The sequence below is a fragment of the Prionailurus bengalensis genome, chromosome D4, assembly GCF_016509475.1.
Source record: "Prionailurus bengalensis isolate Pbe53 chromosome D4, Fcat_Pben_1.1_paternal_pri, whole genome shotgun sequence".
Taxonomy (NCBI): Eukaryota; Metazoa; Chordata; class Mammalia; order Carnivora; family Felidae; genus Prionailurus; species Prionailurus bengalensis.
Genome location: NC_057359.1, coordinates 7,022,381 through 7,042,329, shown reverse-complemented (window position 1 = coordinate 7,042,329; position 19,949 = coordinate 7,022,381).

Sequence of the window (19,949 nt, the reverse complement as noted above, 5' to 3'; positions counted from 1 at the left end):
TGGAAAAATAGACTTCTCCATGAAGCTTTTCCTAAACCTTCCTTTGTGCTGTCAGCCTGAGCTTGAATATCTGTTACGGGACACATCGCCTTCCATAGTAGATTATTTGAATTCTTGAGGTCTGGGATCAGACTGATTGGGTTTCGATTCTGGTTCTGTCTCCTTCTTGCTGTGTGACCTGCATGCATTTCTTAACCTTCCACTTCTCTCCATTTCCAAAACCCTATCCTAGTCCAGACAACTGTCATCTCTCACCAGCCCCCTAACTGGTTTACCCTGCATGTATTCTATCAGGTGGAACCATAGGAAATGGCCCGCTTCTAGGACAAAAAGAATGGAAGTGAAAATTTCATCGGATTCAACCTGATATGTCTTCCCATCTGGGAAGCCCCCTGCTTAAGTCTTCAATGGCTTTACCACTGCTCTTAAGATAAAACTAAAGCCCCAAAGCATGGCCTACATGCTATCTGATCCTCCTCTCTTCTCTAGCTACGTATCCCCACCATTCCTTATCCCCTCTGCACCAGACCCACCGGTTTCTCCTAGTGCCTCACCCTCTCCACGTTTCCTGCCCCATAGTACTTTTACACATGCTCTTTCCACTACCTAGAATATTCTCCTCACCCCCCTCAGTCACACAACTCCTTATCCTTCAGATCTTGAGAGTCTTGTCTGACCTTTCTGCCTTCACCAAAGGCCCCGTTACATCATGTTCTCTGGATGTGAAGGTCATCTCCTCCACAGCAGCTGTCCCGGTGACCATTTTACATTTATCTGTATGATTAGTTGACACGTATCTGCCTCCCCCATTGGCACTGTAAGTTTCATGAGAATAGGGCCTGAGTCTATTCTCACTGACCGCCGAATCCCCAACCCAATGCCAGGCATACAGTGGGTGCTAACATGTTCTGGGGGCTAAATAAAACATTTAAAACTATGGAATGGAAAAATGAAAAGACTGGATGCAAGGCGACCATGGTGGAAGCAGATGGTAAGATGAAGACCTGAGGCCTATTCTACATGCATGACCTTGGCTGTTCTTTAGAATGTCCATCTTTTGCTGTAGGCATTTTATAACCAAGGAAACTCGAGATATCAAATGACTTGCCGGCGGTCACATAATGGTAGATCTAAGATGCCCCTCTAGATTATCCCAATCTCATCTTCTTTTTATTTAAAAAAAAAATTTTTTTTTTTTGAGATAAGCAGAGGAGAGAGCAAGGAGCCCTGGAATGGGAGCCAGGAACTCTAACGCCCACAGGAGCCAGGCAGGTAATGCAAAGACTGAGGTGCACCAGAGCTCAGATGAGAGAGAGTGTTGGGAACCACATCCAGCTGGAAGGTGCACTCCCATCTAATTCCAGCTCTGAATTATTATTGGTGGATGGGAACTTAGGCCCAGTATTTTTAGGCTATCCTAATTTTTTTAAATATTTTTTAATGTTTATTTATTTTTGAGAGAGAGAGAGAGAGAAAGAGAGAGTGAATGGAGAAGGGGCAGAGAGAGAGAGAGATACAGAATCCGAAGCAGGCTCCAGGCTCCCAGCTGTCAGCACAGAGTCCGACGCAGGGCTCAATCCCATGAGACTGTGAGATCATGAGCTGAAGTCAGACGCTTAACCAACTGAGCCACCCAGGTGCCCCAGGCTATCCTAATTTTTAAGAGAAATTTAAACGTGGACTTTTATAAACCTGATTTTAAAACACTATGCAGATCACAGGGCACCTGGGTGGCTCGGTCGGTTGAGCGTCCAACTTCGGCTCAAGTCGTGATCTCGCGGCTCGTGGGTTCGAGCCCCGCATCGGGCTCTGTGCTGACAGCTGGGAGCCTGGAGCCTGGAGCCTGGAGCCTGCTTCAGATTCTGTGTCTCCCTTTCTCTCTGCCCCTCCCCCGCTCATATTCTCTCTCTCTCTCTCAAAAATAAATATTCAAAAAAATTAATATAAATAAATAAATAAATAAATAAATAAATAAAACACTATGCAGATCAAACGGAACATGTCTGTAGGAGGATTGTGGGCTTCTGGTGCCCATTTGCAATTCCCACTCTAGTTGAATGGGAGAGCAGTAAGAAAGATGCTGTATTGCCATACAGACTTCTGCTTGTACCTCGCATGGAAAACATTTGGGTAGGGCCCTCATAAATAACCTTAGCAATAGTTTTCCAACTTGAACTTTGATGGTTCCATGAAACTGAGACGTCAGGATCAGTTAATCTATAACTGGTTTTATTGTTCCAAGATCACTATGTTCTGTGAAAGCAAAGAAACAAAGCCTGCAGAGGATAAACATCTTCATTCTCCCCAAGGAAGCCAATGGACAAGGAACTCAAATGGCCATTGTCAGAGAATGTATAGATTACAGACTAGGGTGTTCCCTTTCCAAACAAAATACAGTCCAAAGATAAGCTTTGGCCCTTAACTTAATTCAAAGAATGGCCCTTAAATTAATTCAAATTCCCACTGAGACATTGCAATCACTTTCAGTATCCCAGAGATCATGGGAAAGTTTATCTTTAAAGTCATTCTGAGTTCCTTTTTCCCTAACGTTTTTCACTGAAGGAATAAATGAACGTCACACACTGCTCTTCCAAGAAAGAAGCTGTGATCGAATCAGTATCCGCTTTACTTTCAATTTCTCAAACTCTGGGGGGGCCGGGCACGTAGAAGAGCTTCACGGATTTTCCCACCTGACCTCCCCCACCTGACCACCCACTAAGTACATGCCTCAGAAATCACTGGGATCTTTTTTTTTCCTATGGTGTTTATTTACTCAATGCAATCAGTAGCTACTCAGCCACCATCATGTAAGTTATTTTGTGGCACATGCTGCTGATTTGAGATCCTAGGATGTCTCTCATCATACTCGCCTGTAACTTTTAAAAGGCATCAGAAGCCAGTAAGAGAACTCAGGAACAACCTTCCCACATTCCTGGGTCCTTTGAAGAGGAGTCATTTGATTGCTGTCTAGGATAGTTAGCATGTTTACACTGCTCTTACATTAGTGAGGCTAGGCAACTACTGGAACAGGCAACCCAGGAGTTTTGACCCATGAACAGAATAAAAATTTGTTTCTTGAGTCAATTCAGGCTGGTGGGGTGGGGGTGGGGGCTGAACAGTTCCGCTCCACATAGTCAAGCGGATTGGTCCACAGGGATTTAGGATCCTCCCATCATGTGGGACCATCACCCTCTTAGTCCAAGGGATGACCATGTTTTTCTGCAAAGGGCCATATAGCAAATATTTTAGGTTTTGTTGGCCACATGGTCTCTGTCACAACTATTCAACTCTACCGTTATAGCACCAAAGCAGCCATGGACGATATGTAAATGAATGGGCATGGTTCTGTTGCAATGAAACTCCATGTACAAAATCAACCAGTGGGCTGTGGTTGGCTCATTTTACTCTAGGACCTTCTCTCTCCCTCTTCTCTCTCTCTCTCTCTCTCTCCATTCAGATAGTGGATAGAGAAAGAGCAAGTTCCAGGAGAGAGGCACATGTAAAATTAATGTCGATCCCCATATAACTGTCAGGAGGATTACATTAAACAATGTTTGCAAAATGCTTAGCGCAAAGGTCACTATCTAGGAATTGCTTGATAAATGGCACTGTCATCTTTTTTTAAACACAGGAATAAAGTACCTTTGATAGTTACAGGAGTAGGTGGTCATATTCAATTGAGGGGAATCAGGAAAGGTTACGGTTGATTCTCAACGGTAGGATAGGATTTTAACAAACAGCACGGGAGCAGCTTGAGCAAATACATAGCAGTCAGAAAGCAATGCAGAGGGGCACCTGGGTGGCGCAGTCGGTTAAGCGTCCGACTTCAGCCAGGTCACGATCTCGCGGTCTGTGAGTTCGAGCCCCGCGTCGGGCTCTGGGCTGATGGCTCGGAGCCTGGATCCTGTTTCCGATCTGTGTCTCCCTCTCTCTCTGCCCCTCCCCCGTTCATGCTCTGTCTCTCTCCGTCCCAAAATAAATAAATAAATAAATAAATAAATAAATAAATAAATAAATAAAAAAGAAGGCAGTGCAGAGTAAGCGCATATGGCTCCAGTTGGCTGTAATGCAGGGTCATAAGGAGGAATTGTAAGATACATCGGTATGGAAAGGTAAATGGGCTTTGAAGAGCAGGTTTAAAGATCAAATGTTCAGTGGCAATAGGGAGCTACTGAAAGTTGTTGAGAAGTATACACATAAGCATTGTGTTCCAAAAATCTGTTTGTAAATTTGTTTTTTGAAATAGACTGTTTCCTTCCTTCCTTCCTTTTCTTTCTTTCTTTCTTTCTTTCTTTCTTTCTTTCTTTCTTTCTTTCTTTCTCTTTCTTTTCTTTCTTTCTTGAGTATACATGAGCTGGGGAGAGGGGCAGAGGGAGAGAATCTTAAGCAGTCTCCATGCTGAGCATGGACACTGATGCGGGGCTCAACCTCATGACCCCGGGATCATGACCTGAGTGGAAATCAAGAATCAGACACTCAACCGACTGAGCCACCTGGGCGCCCCCAGACTGTTTTCTAACATAGTAAAGGCAATAGGAGTCAGAGTCCCAGATTGGTCCACAAAAGCTTACTTCTCAGGTTTTTATAACCTGAAAATATCTGCAAAGAAATGGTTTTACCCAACTAACATGCCCAGAAAACCAATTCAGCTATAGAGCTATATAAACGTTGCTCTGATTATCATGGTCTCAATCTAAAATAAACTTTCCTTGGAAAAGTTCCTCAGTTAATGTGTACAAAGATTTATAGCTAACTATTGAAATTCCTGGAAGGGTATGTCATGATAAAATACAGACTTCATTTTGCCAACTCATTTGGATACTGAGAAATGCTTTGCATAAAGGTAGAGCTGTGAAGTCAGAAGCCTTTAGCTGGGCCCTCATGTCCAGATCCCTACAAAGAACTACTTACACTCCTTGACTCAAACCTGTCGGTTTTGTCTGTTAGAAGCCATCTGAGTTGAAAGCATTGACTTCAGTCACCTTCGGAACAGGAATCCCTTCAGCCACCTGCTGCTGGAGAAATCTGTTCTGATATTCAAGGAAGGGTCTGCGCAAACTGCCATTGAGTGGAAGCCTCAAAACTGGGAGGACTCACGGCCACTGCCTCATTCTGACGTTTAATGGGCATAGTGATTTACGCATTCATTTATCCCATCTGCCGTGTGCCAGATGCTCTACTGGTGCCAGAGGTAGTAGAGACAGCCCGTAAGAGTCATCCCTGGAACAGGTGTTTACACTGCAACACTGCAATTTATTTTCTGGGGGTATGTCCAGGTCAAAGCGGTACCTAGGAAAAGAGGCATCTAAGATGGTCTACGGGGTCATGGAAAGCTTTTCCAAAGAGGAGGGTATCTGAGGACAGATGTAAAGATAAACAGGAACTTTACAAAGAATGGAAGCCAATCTCAGAGGACACAAGCAAATACCAAAAGCATTTGATTACAGAGCATTGTGCGTATTCAACGAATATTTGCTAAGGGGACAGAGGGATGGACACGAAGAGGTAGGTCTTCCGTGGCAGGCCTCTATGGTCCTCCACCCAGAGGTAAAGAAGCCCTTCTTCCTTCCAGATCTCCAGCGTGCCTGCGAGTTTCACTCCAACTCCCTTCAGCTCCACAGAAGACACCCTGGCTTTTCCCATTCTGTTAAGTTAAAAATTAAACATCTTGACAACGAGGGTGGCTCAGTCTGTCAAGTGTCCGATTCTGGCTCAGGTCATGATGTCATGGTTTGTGAGTTCGAGCCCCGCATTGGGTTGTCTGCTCTCAGCACAGAGCCTGCTGTGGATCCTCTGTCTCCCTCTCTGTCTGCCCTTCCCCCACTTGTTTTCCCTCTCTCTCTCTCTCTCTCTCTCTCAAAAATAAATAAACTTTTTTTTTTAATGTTGACAGGGGCACCTGGGGGGCTCAGTCGGTTGATCGTCTGACTTTGGCTCAGGTCACGATCTCATGGTTCTTGGGTTCGAGCCCCACATCGGGCTCTGTGCTGACAGCTCGGAGCCTGGAGCCTGCTTCGGATTCTGGGTCTTCCTGTCTCTCTGCACCGCCCCCCCTCACTCACACTCTCTCTCTGTCTCTCTGTCTCTCTGAAAATAAATAAACATTAAAAACAATTCTAAATGTTGACAATGAGGAGTTCTTATCCGAATGCACAGTTTAATGCTGCATTAGCCCCCCTCCCCACTGCGAGCCCAGTGCCGAGTTGTGTGCTGGGAAGAGACGCCAAAGCGTGTGCAGTCGGGGCCACCAGTCAGTTACAACGTCACCAGAGACTCGAAGATCTGAATTCAAGAAACACATCAGGACAGAGTCGGCACACTGTGTCCTACCAAACCGTCTGATTCGCACTCGACGTGACACACGAGAACTGGGTTTGTTCACAACCATTAATACAGCTCATGCTCTGGATTCCATCTCTCACATGCAATTCTCTGAGGTGCTCCGTGGAAATAAGCCGCTCTGGGCTGGTGGACAGGGTCTGGATGAGGCCGACCTAAAGAACTGTTGGAGTCTCCTCTTTTCCATCGTGGGGTGACGGGTCTGGCAGACACTTTCTTTGCTTATGTCTTTCATTCTTCTTTCCACACTCCATCATCTTCCCTCTCCCCATTGTCTGTTTCACACCCAGAACTACAACTGATAGGGTACCCTGAATGAGAGGATGGCATTCAACGGCAGGGGGACTGGGCGAAATCCCAGAAGGACTCGTCAGAAGTTAGAGTTCCCAAGAGCTGACCGCATTCTCCGCTCTTCTCTTCGGACAGCAAGGCAAATGTCCCTCTGCCTTCTCTGGGTCTCCTGACCCTCAAACAGGATCCTTTTTAAAAAAGTCCTTTGATAATTAACTTAGATGATCCTGCATCTACCCAGTATTTACAGACAGATTTAGGGGCAGATGGGTGGCTCAGTTGGTTAAGCATCTAAATTTAGTGATGATCTTGCAGTTTGTAAGTTCGAGCCCCGCATCGGGTTCTGTGTTGACAGCTCAGAGCCTGGAACCTGCTTTGGATTCTGGGTCTCCCTCTCTCTCTCTCTGCCCCTCTCTGTCCCCCTAAAGAATAAATAAACTTGGGGCGCCTGGGTGGCGCAGTCGGTTAAGCGTCCGACTTCAGCCAGGTCACGATTTCGCGGTCCGTGAGTTCGAGCCCCGCGTCAGGCTCTGGGCTGATGGCTCGGAGCCTGGAGCCTGTTTCTGATTCTGTGTCTCCCTCTCTCTCTGCCCCTCCCCCATTCATGCTCTGTCTCTCTCTGTCCCAAAAATAAAATAAAACGTTGAAAAAAAATTAAAAAAAAAAAAGAATAAATAAACTTAAAAAAAATACAAATAAAAAATAGAAAAGCCCTGGGGTGACAACTGGGATATTGCCCATTAAGCCGCGCAGTCAGCAGACAGTCTGGTTCAGTTGCTGGTCAAACCACGGGGCCTGTGCCCTCCTTCCTCCGAAATCATGCGTGTGCCAGGATGCACGGGGTCCAAGCATTCTTTGGTAGCAGTTGTCCTGCTCCCCACCCCGCAGTCTTTTATGAGACATCGAGTCCCATTCCAACACCTTCAAGTAACAATCGAGCGTCCAGTCCTCCAACTCTCATGAGACATTTTCAAGTCCCTGTTACCCAAGACAGTGAAGCTCTTGCTACCGCCTGCTTCCAGACCAAGCAAGCCTGTAACGCCAGCCCCACTCACCACTTACATTGTTTGTTCGTTTCTGAGACACAGGGATAGTCAGCTTGTGTTTTCAGTCCATTTCTATTTTACGATGAACCATATAAAATTTCTAAAATTTGATTATTTTAATCTATAAGAACTGCAATCGCAGGAGGTTCCATTTAATGTTTTTAATTTTTTTTTTTTTACATTTTATTTGTTGTGTCTGCATCTTGGAGCAGAGAAGGTAACAGAATATAAATTTACTTTTCCAAGCTGACCAGAAGTCTCTTCTCTCCTGTAAAAGGAAATTCCCATTCATGATTTCAAAGCTGACTACCAGAAAAAGAAACAATGGGGGTGGTGCCTGGGTGGCTCAGTTGGTTAAGCCTCCAACTCTTGATTTCAGCTCAGGTCGTGATCTCATGGTTGGTGAGTTCAAGCCCTCCATCAGGCTCTGCACTGACAATGCAAAGTCTCCTTGGGAATCTCTCTCTCTCTTTCTCTCTGCCCCTACCCTGCTCACACACTCTCTGTCTCTCTCAAAATAAATAAACAAACTTATTTTAAGAAAGAAAGAAAGAAAGAAAGAAAGAAAGAAAGAAAGAAAGAAAGAGCAGGGATCTTAAGGTCAGAGCAAGGAATCAAAAAAAAAGTGTCACCCAACTAAGGAGACTAAAATTGGGGGGATCAATGATGGAGAAGAAAATTACTAGGGTTGAAAAGGGAGATAAGATGGGATTAAAGGAATCAAGAGGACGCCATTAGAGAAAACACTTGTGAAACATGCTTCCGGAGACCGGTTCAGAAAGTGACAGTGAGGTCCAACAATAATACGCTTACATGTCAAGCGACCGCAAAGAAAGCAGATTTGACCTAAACTCTGGGTTGCCCTGGCAACTCTGTTAGGAAACTCCTTGTTTTTCCCCAGGAAAAGAAAATAGCTTAGCTGGGCTGGGTTCAAAGAGCTAGGCTCCGAGAAGACAAGACTATGTTATTCCAACTGAGACACTACAATACTGGCGTGTGCACCCCAGTCTGGGACCTGGTTGCAGAGTGGTTTGATCCCAAGCTTATCCGCAGTAGAAACAAGGAGACGTGACTCCCAACAGCAGTGTGAGGTACCAGTGAATGGCCACAGAGGAGGAGTCCTGGGGAAGATTAAGGGACACGACTACTGCCAAAGGCAGGGAACTCTCTTGACCCGGTGCTTGACCACCGGAGTGATGAGCAGAAGTGCTGGGAGCTGACTGTCTGAGATGCAGTCTTGGGTTTTTCTCGTTCAGCTCAGAATCCCCTTCCCCCAGTCAGTATCTCAAACATACAGAGGCTTTTCTGCAAAATTATATACACTACTTAATTCCCAAGGGCATTATATTTTTTTTAAAAAAATTTAATGTTTATTTATTTATTTTGAGAGAGAGAGAGAGAGAGAGAGAGAGAGAGAGAGAGAGAGAGAAAGCTGGGGAGGGGCAGAGAGAGAGGGAGAGAGAAATCCCAAGCAGGCTCCACACTGTCAGAGCTCACAAACTGTGAGATCATGACCTGAGCTGAAACTGAGACGCTTAACCGACTGAGCCACCCAGAGATCCCACCAAGAGGATTATATTTATTATGCTTCACACACACAATAATAAAGACATCCCAGCAGCGTTCCCCCATCAGAAGCTATACATATTCACATACTAAGTTTTCCCCTAACCTTTCTGTCTGTGTTAGCATCATGATCTTAATTGTCTTCCAGTTTACACACTTCTCTTGAATGCATACGAATGATCAGCTCTTGGCTCTGGTCTGTCTGTCATATTAGAATCATTAAGCCAGAGTCCTATTCATTTTATGTGTGGCAGTCTCTCCTTTCCAGCAACTTCACGTTCACCCGGATGAAGCAGAACATCTGGTTGCTGGACACGACTTCACAAGTGTGGCAATCCCATTACGTTGTGGGTTATCATGAGGACAGCAAGCCATTGCCTCCCTAGAAGTCCACCTTCCTCTCCCCTCAGAGGAACACAGATGAAGAGCCAAAGCCCCCGGCATGTATGCAACCAGGGACATCCGTGTTCCCTGCAGGTATACCCTTTCATGCTAGTCCCAGCTTTCCTGAACCTTAGGATTGTAAATCGTTTTCAGACTTGATTACAAAATGGCTTCAAAGATTTTGTGCTTGAATAAATTATCTGAAAAGAAGTGAGTAAAAGCCTACTTGGGAGCTCAGTTTTTAGCTCCTTCTTCTGTGGGGTGCCAAAACATCTTACAAGAAACATGAAGTTTAAAAAAAATTAGACAAGACTACTATTTTTTATCATATGGAAACTGTCCCATTGCGTTGGAATTATATCTCATATATTTTATCTCATGCATGCTAGTTGGTCGTATTTTGTCATTTTATTTGTTATGCACCGACCCTGGGGAACATCAGAAAAGAGAAATTCAAGCACAGCATTACTGTATAGTGTAGCATGGGAGAAAGGGCACAGGATTAGTATCTTGGCCTCTCTGGACCTCAGTTCACACATCTCTTTAATGGAGAACACAGTATTTAACTCACAAGGGCTATTAAAAAAAAAGCGTATGGAATTTTTGCAAGCTGGACAATACTAGGGCATTTTTATCACTGTTTTAATGATAAAAGAATCATAGAGTGATGGAGCAGGAAGGGACCTTGGAAGTTAACCAGTCTGGATTTAAGAAATTAAGAAACTGAGCACCAGAAGGATTAAATGACCTAAACTTGGTTATACACCATGGGGGGAAACTTCGACTCTAGATGCAGGTAACTGAGTCCCACTACAGATCCTCTCTCAACAACAGGGCCATGCGGATAAAGAGAGAGAGAGAGAGAGGAGCCAGATGCCATCTGAGGAACCAGTGGAGAGCACTGGGGAGAGCAATGAGCTCAAAACACATGTGCCCCATCCAGGGAGGAGAGCTATTATTTGTCTCCAGGTAATCTTTACCTATATCAGTGTATAGAGGCCCTGGATTGCCAGATCCTCTCATTTTTTTCAAGAGAGACCAGAAATCTAGATCTTTGTGGATACGTGAAGCCACCCAATTTTTAAATCCGCAAGCAGCAAAATAAAAAATAAAAAAAATACGACTACATCAAACTAAAATGCTTCTGCACAGCAACAGAAACCATCAACAAAGTGGAAATTTAAAAAAAATTTTAAAGCTATTTCAATTATTTTTTATTTTTATTTTTTAAATAAAAATTATTGTCAAGTTAGCTAACATACAGTGTATACAGTGTGCTTTTGGCTTCAGGAGTAGATTCCCATGATTCATCGCTCATGTACAATGGTAAAATAATGTTGTATCGGCCAAACAAAACACCTGAGGGTAAAAATTAGCCCATGGTTTACCAGTGTGTGACCTCTGATCTACAGGGAAATGTCCAAGTTCTTTCTCGTGGTATCAAAGGCCCTCCAAGATCCGTCCCCTGCTGCCTTCTCCAGCTCCGTCTTCCACCTGTCCTTGCCTTGGACTCAGGGTCCAGCCACACTGAACAGCATGTGATTCAACAAACACACCTACTGATGCTCGCAAACGTGCCCACTGATGGTCACTCTGCTGCCCCTGCCCCTTGCCCCCTGTCCCTTAAGCCTGCAATGAGCCTCTCTCCGCTAATTCGCATGTTTCTTTTATGATGGCTCGGCTCTTATTCCCACCAGGAAACTGTCCCTGAGCAGTCTCCCCTCAACACCACCATCAGCCAACATGCTCATCCATTATGTTCTTGCAATAACTTGCACATGTGATTATACTGACCTCAGAGCACTAAATGCTCGTTTTATGTCCGTTGTCCCAGCCAGAATCTCAATGTATGTGGAACTGAAATTAGACTCTTGTTTCTTACTCAGGTGTGACCACTGATCTCCCTTCTGGAACCTTACTCTGCTTCTACAGTGGTCTTTGACTCTAAGTACTACTGATCTATTGGAGGAGATGCTGAAATTTTCTCAGCAATGGGTTACTTCATAGAGGACACCTTCCTCAGGGACTCAGGTGACTCTACCTCTTTGGATGGGAGGTTTTGGAATGAAGTTAATCTTCTGAATCTCCTCAGCACCTGAGGCAAGCCCATCCAACGTCTAGGTCCTTTTTTGTCTCCCTTTTGCATTATTTTTCACTGTTTGTTTCTTTCCTATTCATGCTCCAAAGGAGCTGAGCTTTCCCTGACTGGTGCTTGTCACTAAAGCCAGCACCTTAGAAAGTTCACATGACTCAGCCCCACCTGGAATCTTGTACAGACCTGCAATTTTTTACCGTAACAAAGTGGGCTAAATGGAGGAGGAGTGTGGAGGGTAAATTCGGCTCTACCTGAATTGTATGGACTGATACCAGATAACTGAGTGACCAAAAGAAAATCGCGGTGTTTAAGTGAAGAGTAGACGAATGTCAGAGAGACCAAAGCACAGATGAGCGTTGCACTACATCTCCTAATTCCCAGCCCAAGACATCTTCCACAGCTCTCAGCCACCCCAATCTGGGTGGCTACTTGAGTCTACGCCATCAGAATCTTGATGTTTAAACAGAATAAATTATCATTGGGGGTGTTTATCACAATAAAGCCCTGAAGTACAGTTATAAAGATTTCACTTTAACTTGGCAGAACCGTGGACAGCGCCCAAGTTTGGGCCATAAATTCTTCCCCTATGAAGCGGGAAGAAATCTTGGCAACAACACATTAAAGCTCTCCAATTTTACAGATGAGAAAACCAAGTACCCAAAAGGTTATATATATGACTTGTCTAATGTTACGCAGAGATGAAGGTCAAATTCAAGACTCAGAATCTATTCCAGGTCTCTTTGCCCTATACTCTGCTATTTCCCAACACATTATGACAACGTGGGGGAAATGGCAAAAGAACAAATCCAGGGGAATTTAGGGGACACCTGTTATTTCTCATTTTTCAGCATGCATGTCTTCTCACTTCTGTCTTGGGGAACTAGAACTTCCCTACTGCAGGGAATGTATCCTGCTTTCCTCTGGTCAGTGGGTGTTATGTCAGACTGAGCCAATTTAGGTTCTCATTCCCATGATTTCAATATGAATAGGATTACTCAAAAAAGTAACATATAGTTGAAAGTGATACATCTCCTTGCTGGCATCCTGAGATGGGTCTTTCAGATTTGAAGAAACTTCATCTCATATAACCTGGAATCATGCAAATATAAAGATATATATTTTAATTCTCCTAAATATTTGCTATAGCCCTTCCTTATTCTTATATCATTCATCCTTCTAAAACTATCAAGAATTAAGAAGCATTTAGTGTTTTCACACTTCATTAGGTAATTTATACTTTTTTCCAGACTGCAGGACAGATAGTGCAAAGTAGAATTTAGCTCTAAGATAATAATCAGTATCTCATTCTAAAATAGAAATATAAAAAAAGTCTACTCATGGTGACCCTTAAACCTGCCTTTAGGACATAATCTAAAGTTATTATTCTTTCACATGGGTGAGTCCATAAATTGCTGAGTTTGGATTGATTTATGTTTCATTCACAGCTTGTATGAGATTGCCTTCCATCTAACACTCTTTGGTTACCCTGAGTTCATTTAAAATGTGTCACCACACTCCCTGGAGACAACGAAGTAGCATGATCCACAATTTATTGATGGAGGGATAATAGAGTTTACACAGGTGTACATAACCTCAGAGAACAGGGTGGGGGTGAAAGGACAAAGGAAAAAGGAAAAATGAGGCATCTTGTGCAGTAAAAAGAGCCTGAGTTGAAAGTCAAACAGCCATGTGATACTGGGGTTCTAGCTCTAGCTCTGTCACTAACCAAGTTATCTTTAATCAATCATAGCATTTCTCTAGATGGATGAAGTTGCCCCTAACATTTGTTCCAAAACAACATCATAGGATCTCTCCAGTCATTTATGCAAATAATTTTTTAAAACACTCTATTCTTAATATCACCATGAAGTGATCAATAATGGGACAGTCAACGATGATGTGTTGTTCTTTCTAGATCCTGAAAATATATGTTTACATAAGAAATTGATTGCACCCTCTGGCAGCAGGAAAGCAGATATTTAGAAAGTTTAGCAGGACCTCATTCACCTTTGACACCTTCTGGGGCCTTGGTTCAAGTGGATTTGGGCACAAATATCTCTGGGCTGGGTAATTACATAAGGGCTTTAAACTGCAGAAACACCTAGTATGATGCTAGATTGAAAATCCAAGATCTGGGTTCTGGTCCTGCCCACAGCTCCTTCTGTGTATATGACTTTGGCGTACTCATTAGGACCCTGGCAGAACACAAGGCCACAAAGGTCCAGGGATGCCATGGGAGGACTGAACCACCAAGCAGCAGGTGATCCAAAATGTACCTGAACACATCAGAAACCATCAGGAAACCGAGCACAACCAGTACTCACTCATCTTTCACCTGGTCTCTGCTCCCACCAGCATGCTGGCTTTGTTCTCTCTTATTTCACACTGGCTTTCTCTACTTGCTAAGAAACACAGTCTCCCACAGCTCTAGACTCAGGTTTGTTTGTTCACTCAATCAGCTATTGCTTTAGAGACTGACTGTATGCCATGCACCATTCTGGCACTAGGAGCACAGTGGTGACAAGGAAAATGTCTGCCCTCAGGGATCTTCTATTCTAGTGGAACGGAGAAAGTTGTGCACTAAACAAATGCACAAATAATATACCAGGTAGTGGTAACTGCTGCGGAAAAAAAATAACCAGCAAAAGGGGCAGGGGAGTGCCAGGTGGTGGCGCATGTTATTTTATAAATGTGGCCGGGGAAAGACTTCTCGTGTTGAGTATTGTTTGAACAAATAAAGGAGTTAGGGAGAAAGTAATAAGAATATTTGGTGGGTGGGCAAACACGAAGGCTCTGAAGTGAGAACATGCTCTTGACATGTCTGAGGATAAACAAGAGGGCTAGCGTGGCAGCATAGACACAGGGGAAACGAAAGAGCTGAGAGACAAGATCAGAAAGGTAGCAATGGCCAGACCATACAGATCCAAGGTAACTGTAAGGATTAGGGCTTTTACTCTGGAAAGGAAACTCATTGGAAAATACTGAGCTGAGAAAAATGAAAGGATCTGATTCATGTTTTAGTAGAACCACTCTGGCTGTATGTAGAGATTAAGGGGTAGGAGGGCAAGATGGAGGAGGTGAGACTATTTCAACAACAGAGGTGAGAGAATATGTGGCTGGGTAAGAAATGATGTGGTAGAGTTGGTGAGAAGTAGCCATACTGAATATATTTTGAAGGCAGTCAGCATTATGTGCTGAGATATTGGATTTGGAGGTTAAAAAAAAAAAAAAAAAAGGAGAGAATCAAAGATAGCCCAAGGCAGAGAATAAAAGAAATCTGAAGACTGAGCCCTGGAGCTCTCCAGCCTTTAAAGACCGGGAGCTGGGAACAAACCTGCATAGAAGACTGGGAAGGGATAGCCAGCAAGGTAGGAGGAGAAGCAAGAGGGTGGTGTCCAGAAGCCACCTGGAGATAATGGAGGAGGGAAAAGGGATCAGGATGCTACATGCTGCTGAGCGATGGAGAAAAACGAGTCCTGAGAACTGGCCAATGGATACAACCACAGAAGGTTCACAGATGACCTGGACAAGAGCTGTTTTTAGTAGAATGGTAGAGACAAATGCTCTAAAACCTTGTGCCACTGAAGAGGTGCTGAAGTCTCGGTTCTAGTTTTTAAAATCCCAGAGATAAGCCCTGCTTAACTTGTTTGGGTAAAGCACCCATCTTAAGGTGAATGAACTACGACCTTGGGGAAGGATAATTTCATGGATCAGTGGTGGACCAGTCAAAAGTGGATCTCAGGCTGCCGTGTGAGAACACGGGCACTCTGAGATATATGTGTGGATGGAGAAAGGAGAAAGGAGTCAGGAAGGGGGAGGAGAAGGAGGAGATCACCATGGATCTCCCAGACACTGGGTCTGTAACTTAACCTTCAATTATAAAGTAGCATTGGAAGTCCCAGTGTCACAGAACCGGTGTTAAAATCAGATCAAACAAGAGACTGTGGTGAGGGAACTCTGCACATATACCGCAACTTCTTTCCAAACTTGATCGATGACTGTTGCCGTGCCGAAATGTGAGCACACACTCGTATGGCACTCCCTGGCCACACTAGCCCCGTGAAGAACCTGCAGCCATATATATTTAAAACAAGTGTATCTGGATGTTCTGACTAGAGCAACACCATTCTTTTTCCCAGTTTTAAATTTTTTTTTTCAATGTTTATTTATTTTTGGGACAGAGAGAGACAGAGCATGAACAGGGGAGGGGCAGAGAGAGAGGGAGACACAGAATCGGAAACAGGCTCCAGGCTCCGAGCCATCAGCCCAGAGCCTGACGCGGGGCTCGAACTCACGGACCGCGAGATCGTGACCTGGCTGAAGTCGGACGCTTAACCGACTGCGCCACCCAGGCGCCCCTCTTTTTCCCAGTTTTAAATACTGAGAGCTCTTAGGAACACATTCTCTTAATATCTCTCAGAACAGAAAGTAGGAGAAAACATACCAAGAGGAGCTTAAATTAGAAGTAGCATAAGAGGGGGCGCCTGGGTGGCGCAGTCGGTTAAGCGTCCGACTTCAGCCAGGTCACGATCTCGCGGTCCGTGAGTTCGAGCCCCGCGTCGGGCTCTGGGCTGATGGCTCGGAGCCTGGAGCCTGTTTCCGATTCTGTGTCTCCCTCTTTCTCTGCCCCTCCCCCGTTCATGCTCTGTCTCTCTCTGTCCCAAAAATAAATAAAAACGTTGAAAAGAAAAAAAATTAAAAAAAAAAAAGAAGTAGCATAAGAAAAATAAGAAATCATTAGCAAGGCAGGAAAGGAAAGAGGCAAATAAAGAAGGTTGCTTCCCCGCCCCCCCACATATCTGCATGCAGTGGGGATTTGTCCTTTTTCTTTCTTTCTAGTTCTGACAAGGCATTTCAGATCTGAAGTGTTTTAAAAATGAGAGATCTTGAAGAGCCTGAGCCCCAAATGAGCCTAATTACCCCGTGGTTCTATGTTAGGTCCTTAAGGAGGCTTGTTAATTCTTTGATATGAAATGAGCCCTATTTGACGAAAGATTTGAGGAAGTTTTGTTCCTATCCTCAGGGAATTAAGAATTTTTAAGAAGTGCTAAGACTTGTCAGACTTCCTCTCTGGGAATTGTAAATGTCCTAACTTCTTTTACCAAACCAGGAATTTTCTCACAAGGCTCAGGACATGAATATGTGACTCTTTTTCTGCGTTATCCTCATCTTCTAAAATGAACCACAAAAATCAAGATAAAAGACACTGAAGTTCTGAGACCTCGGAAATTAGTTCAGCAAGCATCTTATTGCATTTCACCTTCTTTTGTGTTTCTTTATAATCATGTTGACTTATTAGTCCAAAGAAATGGATAAATTCCCATGTTTCTCTTTTTAACATAAAACATCTATAGTTCTTACATAGGGGATACATTTTCCACTTGTGACACTTAAAGAACTAATCTCGGGGCACCTGGGTGACTCAGTCGGCTAAATGTCTGACTTCGGCTCAGGTCATGATGTCACAGTTCGTGAGTTCAAGTCCCACATGGGGCTCTCTGTTATCAGCACTGAGCCCACTTTGGATCCTCTGTACCCCACTCCTCTGCCCCTCCCCTGCTCATGCACACACTCTCTGTCTCAAAAATAAATAACATTAAAAAAAGAACTAATCCCACAGAGACTTTAAGACAGAGTAGAAAGAAGAATTAAAATTGTTAAAATGTCCCATTCTACCCATAGTTATCTATACATTGAATGCAATTCCTATCAAGATTCCAATGGCATTTTTTCTACAGAAGTAGAAAAAAATGATCCTAAAATTCATGTGAAACCACAAAAGACTCGGAATAATCAAAGGAATCCTGAGGAGAACAAAGTTGGAGGCATCACTATATATTACATATTACATATTACATATTACATATTATATATTATATATTATATTACAAAACCATAGTAATCAAAACTGTATGGTACTGGCAGAACACACACACACACACACACACACACACACACACACATATAGATCAACAGAACAGAACTGAGAGCAGAGAAGTAAACCCACATGTATGCAGCCATCTAATACTTGACAAAATAGCCAAGAATATTAAATGTAGAAAAGACAGTTTCTTCAATAAATGGTAGTGGGAAAACCGGATATTCACATGCAAAAGAATGGAAGTGGAGCCCTATCTTATTCCACCCACAGAAATTAACTTGAAGTATATTAAAGACTTAAATGTAAGACCTGAAACTGTAAAACCCTATGAGAAAACATAGGAGGAAAACTCCTTGACACTGGTCTTGGCAATGATTGTATGGATCTGACACCAAAAGCAGAGTTACAAAAGCAAAAATAAACAAGTGGGACTACAAAAAACCAAAAGAAACGACCAACAAAATGAAAAGGCAGCATATAGAACAGGTGAAAATATTTACAAATCACATATCTGATAAGAGATTGACACCCAAAATCATTTAAGTAGGTCTTCTCCAACCCATCTGATCTCTACAGGAGTTTTCCTGGGAGCTGTGGGTCCCCTCCTGCAGCTCACCATGTGGACCTTGTTGACAGCACATGTCCTACCCTGTGTTCTCCTGTGGACCCCCGCCCTCCAACATGCCCTTGGCCAGAGTCCATCCAAAGTGGTGCCACAGCCTAGCAATGTGCAGGCAGCCCCAATAGGGGTTGGCATCACTCCAAAGTGATTCCTGCCCCAGGGTGAGGAGAAGATCACCACACACATCACTCCAACTATAACCCCAGCAAGCAGGCTGACGGCATACACCTGGTCTGACTGAAGGCCCCACCCACCAACGAAAGCTTCTTAGGGGACAAAACAGTAGAGCACACAGAACACACACATGCAATATTTCTGAAGTGTCAGGGTCTGGTGAACAGGGGACACTGCACTCTAGGACCTCTTCTTCCTAAAGCCACAACTTTCTTTTTTTCTTTTCTTTTCTTTTTTTTTTTTTTTCATTTTTCCCCACCCCATCCCCAGTGGCCATGACTTTCAGAGCAGGAGACATACCTGACTTTCCTAACACATAGAAACAGAGTTAACAAAAGAAGGAGACAGAGGAATGTGTCCTAAATGAAAGAACAAGACAAATCACAGCAAGAAACCTAAACTAAACAGAGATAAGTAACATGACTGATAGAGAATTTAAAGTAAAGGTCATAAATATAGTTACTGGACTTGAGAAAAGAGTGGAGGATATTAGTGAGACCCTCAACAAAGAGATAGAAAACATAAAACAGAACCAATCAGAGATGAAAAACGCAATGACCAAAATTAAAAATACAGTAGAGGGAATAAATAGTAGACTAGAGGAAGGAGAAGAACGGATCAGCAACCTGGAGGACAGAGAAATGGAAAGCAATCAGGCTGAACAGGAGAGAAAAAAAAGAATAATAAAAAATGAAAATACATTAAGGGAACTCAGGGACACTATAAAACATAATAACATTCACATTACAGGGATCCTAGTAGGAGAAGAGAGTGAAAGGGGGCAGAAAATGTATTTGAATAAAGAATAGTTGAAAACTTGCCAAGTCTGGAGAAGGAAACAGATATCTGGATCCAGGAGGCACAGAGATCCCCCCAACAAAATCAACCCAAGGAGGTCCACACATAGTCATTAAAATTGCAAAAAGTAGTAATAAAGAGAGAATTTGTAAAGCAGCAAGAGAAAAGAAAACATTTATATAGAAGGGAAACCCCATAAGGCTATCAGTTGATTTGTCAGCAGAAACTTTGCAGGCCAGAAGGGATTGCCATGATATATTAAAAGTGCTGAAAGAAAAAACACCCTGTACCCAAGAATACTCTATCCAGCAAGGCTATCATTTAGAATAGAAGAGAGATAAAGAGTTTTCTAGATAAACAAAAGTTAAAGGGATTCATAACCACTAGACCAGCCCTACCAGAAACGTTAAAGAGGTCTCTATGAGTGGAAATGAAAGACCATAAACAGGAATAAAAAAAAATTAGGGAGTAAAAAATCAATAAAATTAAATATATCTATTAAAATCAGCCACAGAATAAATCCGTGACCCATGGGTCCACGAAATAAAGGGATGTAAAGTATGACACCATTTACCTAAAGTTTCAGGATGGGGTGGGGGGAGTAAAAATTTAGTGCTTTTAGAATGGGCTTAAACTTAAGTGACCATCAACTTAATAAAGACTGCTATATGCATAAATCTAATGGCACCCACAAATCACAAACTGGGAATAGATATGCAAAAAATAGAGAAAGGAATCCAAATATATCACCAA